Source organism: Montipora foliosa, chromosome 2 (assembly GCF_036669935.1).
Source record: "Montipora foliosa isolate CH-2021 chromosome 2, ASM3666993v2, whole genome shotgun sequence".
Classification (NCBI taxonomy): domain Eukaryota; kingdom Metazoa; phylum Cnidaria; class Anthozoa; order Scleractinia; family Acroporidae; genus Montipora; species Montipora foliosa.
This window is the reverse complement of record NC_090870.1, coordinates 43,422,164-43,429,663: the sequence shown is the minus strand read 5'-3', so window position 1 is coordinate 43,429,663 and position 7,500 is coordinate 43,422,164. Positions and strand designations below refer to the sequence as shown.

The window sequence follows — 7,500 nt, the reverse complement described above, 5'->3', positions numbered from 1 at the left end:
GCTTGCCAATTTTTACTCAGTAAACGATTGTAATTTTTGGCTTGAGTTTATGTTATACCCATTGATAAAGGGTCATGTGTAATTTTACTTATAAATTGATGGTAATAAACATAATTACACTTTGTTTTATGGTTGAATTATACTTTTTTTTAAGGTTAATTTCAAGTTTTTTAGATGGGATAAAGATCACTACACCGTCACTCGGGGTAATTTTACCCTTCCTTTCTGATAATATTATCCTTGCTATATGTGTTATTTTAGAAGTGTCAAAGTGTATAATACCCATTTTACACTACTTTTCATCAGTAAATATACCATCCTTTTGAGAGTTAAACTGCACTTTAGAAGTTTGTGTAATCTTACACACACAAGAAAGGGGTAGCTGGGCTGGCAACAAATTTACACCATTTTTAAATGTAGTCTTTCACTATAATTTTTAGTGTGAAGAAGTTGGATGAAGAAGTTCAAGGTCTGGACAAACTCAGACACCGTTTATGTTTGCTCAAAATAGACTTGCGAGCAAATTCAGTTTTGTAAAACAAAGTAACATTTATCTGTACAAGGTATTTAATGGCGCAATGCATCGAAAGTAATCAGTCATTAGCTTCGCTGTTATGTAATTTGTCAGACATCTTGAGTTTGTAATAAGTTATCATTTTCCCTTCTGAGTTCATTAATAAAACATATTTATGGCGGAAAATTAAGTCCAATAATTGCCTAGAACATAACATTCCTCAGAAAATCATTATTTTCAACTAACTACGTCATTGGCGAGAATGACGCCCACTTAAGGTTTCATCAAATCTTCGAGCGTGTTACGGCCTGTTTTCGAGAAAGCCCCACAAACTACGTATCATTGGAAACCGTATGAAATGTAGAATTCGAGGGAAAAATCTATTTTGCCACTCTTTTAACCCTTTAACTCCCAGTGGCCATTTATAGATTTTACTCTGTCCAACGCTAGACGATTTTACTGGTCAATCCCCCCCCCCCCCCTTCCCTAGGGCCTTAAAGGGTTAATAGACTTAATAAGGCGACAGGAGTCAGTAACAGACTGACTTATGTTTTGTTATATCAAATACGATCGCAGATGCAAAATAACAAGAGTCGACTCTAAAAAGACAGTCGACTCTAAATGGAATATTTGTTCGCAAATATAATTTTTATGTTTTGCCACGGCTTGTGCGTTTCCTGTTTCTATGCTACCGATTATGTAATACAGTAAAACATGACATGGGCACGTGACTGGGGGCTCAAGGGAATTCACTCGACAGCGCGTTATTGGCTTAGTGACCTGGCATGTAGTAAGGGTCATTCTTCGCTAACCTTCTTCAAGCGTAGACGTATTTCGAATTGTTTCAGGTACGTTGGACCTTTGAATTACGTATATTCTTTCTTTTTTACGTCTCTAAAGTCCTTTGGTCCCCTAATAAGTTATCATTGAATATAAAAAATATCTAACTTTGTTATATTTCGACCAAGACAAAAGATCTTGAACTATCAAGTAAACTAGGTGTTTGACCATGACTCTAATAGCTATTTATTATATAGATACTGATGAAATACCAGGATTTCTCCTTTTACTAAAAACTCATATCTTCACCGCGCGCAGTGAACGTATCATTTTTATCTTTCACATGTGAGGATATAGCTGTCGTCATAGTAACGAAAAGGATTAGCCAATAAAACACGAGCTTCGTCTTCGATGTACGATACTTTTGTGCTTTAATATAATTCTTCTCTACTACATTAACATTTTTATTGCAAATTCTGATACTTTCAGCACTCGAAGATAAAATTCGTATCCCCGCGCGGCCATGTAATATCCTCTATATCTCTTTGGAGCGTAAGAAGTTAGGCGTGCTCATCGATGAAAAACTTTCATGGAGTTACCACATTTCTCATGTTGCATCAAAAATAAGTAAATCAATTGGTATTATCTCTAGGATAAGGCATTTTGTACCGCTGAGTACTTTACACCATATCTACAGGTCACTCATTCAACCATACTTATTAATGTATGGTATAGTAGCGTGGTGTAATACTGCAAAAGTTCATAGAACTAAACTTTTGACCCTTCAAAAACGAGCTCTTCGCCTAATGTATTTTGCTGATTACAAATCTCATGCAATACCGTACCTTTCTTCATTTCTTCTCGTCTTCTTCCTTTAGATATGCTCTATTTTGAATCTGTGGCTGTGATGATGCATGATGTATCAAACAACTTGACACCTCCTAATATATTTAACCTACTCATATTCATGCTTACGAGACGATATCATCGCAAAGAGGCGATATTTTCTTAAACGTTCGAGAATAGATATTCAAAAAAGATCTTTCTCAAGAATTGGCGTTAAAATTTGGAATAGCATATCTTGTGAAGTCCGCCAGATGTCAAAATCTAACTTCAAAAATAATGTTGATGATATCCTCTTACAAAGACTGCTAAAATATGATGATTACATTGATGTTTCGATAATATTGGCAAATTTTGACTCCTTAGTTTAGTATCAGTCATGTAGCTAAAAATTTATTTATTCAACTTAAACTACTTTTTTCATGTTTATTTATATTATACTGTACAAGTTTTAAGCTGTTCTTCACTGCACTAACTGTATTCTAAAACTAATTTATTTTATTTATTTATTTATTTTTATGTGAATGTATAGTTATGTATTTGTAACCATTTTATCTGGAATATTTATTGTAAGCAATGCTCGCCTCGACTAGCTATTGCTAACTGCGAGCATTGCATAGTTTTGTGATATTTTATGCAAAATACATAATAAAAACTGTACTGAAACTGAACTGTCAAAAAAGCGTGAAAATTATCTCATTTTACTCGTCAATCCCCCCCCCCCCCCTAGGGCCTTAAAGGGTTAATAGACTTAATAAGGCGACATGAGTCAGTAACAGACTGACATATGTCCTGTTATATCAAATACGATCGCAGATGCAAAATAACAAGAGTCGACTCTAAAAAGACAGTCGACTCTAAATGGAATATTTGTTCGCAAATATAATTTTTATGTTTTGTCACGGCTTGTGCGTTTCCTGTTTCTACGCTAGCGATTAGTAATACAGTAAAACATGACATGGGCACGTGACTGGGGGGCTCAAGGGAATTCACTTGACAGCGCGTTATTACGTGGAATGCCGAAAGCATCCGCGTCTTAATACCGGGCTGGTGTCTTTTTTTTGTTGGTAGTCACAAATGTGCATACCCCACGGATATTGAATTAATCTCCGATCGGGTGGACTGACTTATATTCCCTCCGGTATTTCCAAACTTCCCTGCCCCGTGGAGAACTCCTATACTTCCCAAGCCATCACGATTCTTCTTAGACCACTCGGCCACCGTGACACACTTTCTTCAGGCTGGTGAAAGCAAAGATTTATAATAGAATCTTTCCTCCCGCCATGATTGTTTCAGTATTAAACTATTCGATAAAGTGGATAGATGCTTTTTCTTTGAGAAAGGCAAGCTTTAAAGGTAAGGATAATTTTCTACGTTATTTCTAGATCTTGCTTCGTACTTGTGTGTTCCACTGTGATCATTATTATTTTGCATAGAACGAATACTTCATTGGAAGCATTTTGCATAGAACGAATACGTACTCCAATATTTCTTGGGAACCAGTTTGTTCGCCGTTTTGGGGTAGAAAGAAAATAAGAAAATAGCTTTCAACGGCCAAACAAGATAAAAAATGAAATTAAGTTTAAAAAAAACGAATTAGCTGTCGCCGTCACGGGGACTTCGCAGCCGTCCCCCATCCAAGTACTAACCTTATTCAGAGGAGCTTAACTTCAGCTGACACTTGGACTAGCATCAACGATTGTGATCTTTATGTTAAATTCGCACATAGATCTTGTCGAACTTTATAACACTTGAAAGAAAAAAAACGCACTAACAAAAACCAGGTGTTATGCCGACATTTTGCCACAGATGCATCCTTTGTTTCGTGAGTTGTCAGTAAACACGCAAGGTATAACTTGATCACAGGCGGCCGCTAAAATCGATGTCACTTTCGATTTTGCGATTTTACTTGTATGACCAAAAGTACGATAGAAAAATTGAACTCTGATGGAACGTAACAAAAATCTCCCGAAATGTTTTTCGCTGATGGCAAATTGTTTTATTCTCGATCGACACTTCCTAAAAGTTCCTTCTGCTCTCCTTAAAAACTACATATTAATATTTATTTACTTTTTCGTCAATATTTGTTTTGCATAAAGCAGGCTAGCAAAATCTGTACCTTGCTTTGTTCGCATTTTTGAGCGTTAAAATAGAATTTTTGGGCGTATGTTCCTGACAGCAAAAGTCGCATATTTTGACGTCTCCCATCCAGATACTAACCCCGCTGGAAAGAGAAAAAAATTTAGTAACATTGGTCTTGGAAAGGTGTCAGAAGCTCAGAGTACACGCTTAAGCTTGTGGTGAAAAAGAAGTTGTAAATGATCAACATGTCAGCTTTGAAGCCAAATGTTTCTCGATTTCCTGTTATTTTCTTCAATAGTTCTGGGCTTAGTATTTTACTGAACCACATGTCTTCTTAGAGGGTATATAGCAAAGATGTCTACCATGGCACCGTAATGATTTACGATACCAAACAATGTCGTGTACTATTAGAGCTACATATTGTGCAAGGACTTGAATCTCCTGGAAAAAACAAAACGCAGCTCAGTTGACAGTTATGGAAAAAACCACTGTCAAGTTACTGCACTACCACACGCAATGCGTTCTTACTTTAAAAAATATCCCGTATCTCCTCAATTCTACCCCCCCCCCCCCCACCTCCCGACTAAAAATCCCGTATCCCCACAATTTTTTTACCTAATTATCCCGTATCCTGATCGCTTCTCGGGCTTTTGGCTAAGATTAGTTTCTTGGCCAAGGGCTACGGTCAAGTACTGTTGTACAACGGACGGTACTTTTTCAGTGCCGTAAGGGGCAGGCACAGAACATTTTCGGCTGTTTGTCTGTTCTCTCGAGAAACGATGACGAGGGTTTTTTGGGTTTTTGTTCAGCTCGAGTGTAGAATCAGGACGAACTGTTGTAGTTTCTGAGAACTATTTACTACTTGTAGCTTTTGTTGAGTTTTGAATCGATGATAGAGAGAGTTTTGGCGATCTCAATCCGGACTGGACTACTGGATTTAATGATTTTTCTTAACGAGATTTCAAGTTATTGTGGAACGTTTGGTACCAAGTTACTGAAATCAAGATTATGGAATTGTAAAATTAGAACTTTGGGCTGGACTATAAAACGCGCAATTACGGAAATTTTAAGCATTGAGAGAAATAGAGCACGGATGTTGTCTTCTTGTCTTCGCCACGGCAAATTTATACAGTTTGCAAGGAACTAAACCAGGATTACAGAACCAGACGTCGATTACAGGGCCCGGTTGTTCGAAAGCCAATTACCTTAATCCAGGATTAGCGTAAACTTTTGTTTCATGTTTTCAACTTTTTGGTCACAGTTTCCTTTGCTTATTTTTGTTTTTCAAGATTGACTTCTTATAATGTAAAGTTTTACTGAATATCAGCCTTGAACAGCATTTGGGAGTAGAGGATAAAACTCGTTTTAAAACCCAGTTTCTGAACAACTGGCCCAGGATGATAAGTTGTTGAACTGTGATTTGTAATAAGTTTTTCGGATGATTTAAGGCTGATCCTGTAATTTTTGGATGAAAGGAGTTAACGAAGCAAGTAAAACTGTAGGATTTGAATTAAGTTTCCTTCCAAAAAATAAATAAATAAGAGATCCCGTATCCTGGTAACCTGCTAATAGGGCTTCGTTGTTTGCATGTGTAAATTTAGTAACATTAGTAATGAGTTTTTACAACAAAAAACTTTAATTTATATTACAGATAAAAACGTTTGGTGTGTAGCCAGGCATGTTAAAAAATAATAAAAAGAAAAAAGTTGACACTGGCTAAAATATTGTGTTGGACGTTTCGGCAACTGCTGTTGCCTTCCTCAGCAGGGATAAAAAATGCAAAAGGCCATAGCGACATTAGATGGAAACTCCTTGTTGGCCAAACACCACATGTGCTACAATCACCAAATAGACTTGATGAACGTCGAAATCGTTGACAGGTTATCGGCATGGCGACAAAGACTTATTCTTGAGGCTTGGCATTCTTTGCGAGACACGAACGCTATAAACGAACATATAGCACTTCCAAACGTTTACAATAACATAAAGAATTTGTAGTAATATTTTAGACTGCTCTGGAGACCTTTGTTTTTATTGTCTATTTTATTTTGAAATATTCGTTGAGGTGCGATTTAATATTTATACGCATCGTGTACCATCAGGGCGCCGTTAGATTTTTGCATTTTTTATCCCTGCTGAGGAAGGCAACAGCAGTTGCCGAAACGTCCAACACAATATTTTAGCCAGTGTCAACTTTTTTTTTATTATTTTTTATATTACAGATGTATCTTTCTGGTAATCTTTCGCCATTTTCCGAAGTCTACCTGTACTTGAAGTTGACTGTAACTGGACAATTTGTGTTAACTGTTTGCGCATTCCACGGATACGCCCTTGTAGGCGTCTTGTTGGCTTAGTGACCTGGCATCAAGTAAGCGTCGTTCTTCGCTAACCTTCTTCAAGCGTAGACGTATTTCGAATTGTTTCAGGTACGTTGGACCTTTGAATTACGTATATTCTTTCTTTTTTACGTCTCTTAAGTCCTGTGGTCCCCAGTTAAGCGATTATAAGAGTTAAGTTCTATTAATTTTTGGTTTTATCTCCTGTGTGATAATTCTAGTTCTTAACGCCGATCCTTGATGTGTATTATTGTCGTTTGTTTTGCTGATATGCCGGGTAGCGTTCCTACTGTCCTTGTTTTGGGTCATTCTTTCGTTAGAAGAATGTGTGATGACTTGTCATCTCGATTTCATCCTCGCACAGACCAGAATTTCAATCTCTCAGACGCCACGGTTTGCTTTCACGGGGTTTGGCGGTCGCACAGTTCATTACAAAAATTTGGTTTTATCAACGGAGTTGATAATGTAAATTGGCCACCGTACAGAGATTCTAAAAGCTGACGTTTCGAGCGTTAGCCCTTCGTCAGAGCGAATCGAGGGATTATGGGTTACGTGTAGTTTTTATAGTAGAGTAGGAGCTACGCTATTGGTGGTAACATGTCAACGTGAAAAATAGGAATATATTAGTTAAATGAAAAGCGTTCGTTAATACCGTGAGGATTAAGGGTGCCGATTTGAAAGATGAATTTTTGTTCCAGATTCTTGCGGCTTTCCGTCGTACCTAGATGTAGGGAAAGGCCGCAGATAGCCATGTGTTTTTTGGAATGGTTAGGCAGATTAAAATGGCGAGCGACTGGCTTAGATGCATCCTTGTCATTCTTCTCAACATCGCGAAGGTGTTCGCGGAATCGGTCATCTAGTCGTCTACCTGTCTCACCAATGTATAATTTATTGTATAACGTACAGGTTATGCAATAAATGACATTTGTGGAGGTACATGTGAAA

At 37.3% G+C, this 7,500-nt stretch overlaps 1 protein-coding gene and 1 long non-coding RNA gene across 2 annotated transcripts in view; both read left to right on the top strand.

Annotated features, from left to right (window-relative positions):
• LOC137990836 (uncharacterized) overlaps positions 1-69 on the top strand; it is a 1,170-nt gene extending 1,101 nt beyond the window's left edge. The window contains exon 1 of the mRNA XM_068835944.1: positions 1-69. This exon is cut by the window's left edge and continues 1,101 nt beyond it. The gene's annotated coding sequence lies outside the window, so the exon portion shown is untranslated.
• Positions 70-3,363: 3,294 nt separating this feature from the next.
• The window catches only part of LOC137990835 (uncharacterized), a 14,830-nt gene continuing 10,693 nt past the window's right edge, over positions 3,364-7,500 (top strand). The window contains exons 1-2 of the long non-coding RNA XR_011121565.1: positions 3,364-3,493; positions 6,442-6,645. This is a non-coding gene — a long non-coding RNA (uncharacterized lncRNA). The remainder of the gene's footprint in view (positions 3,494-6,441; positions 6,646-7,500) is intronic.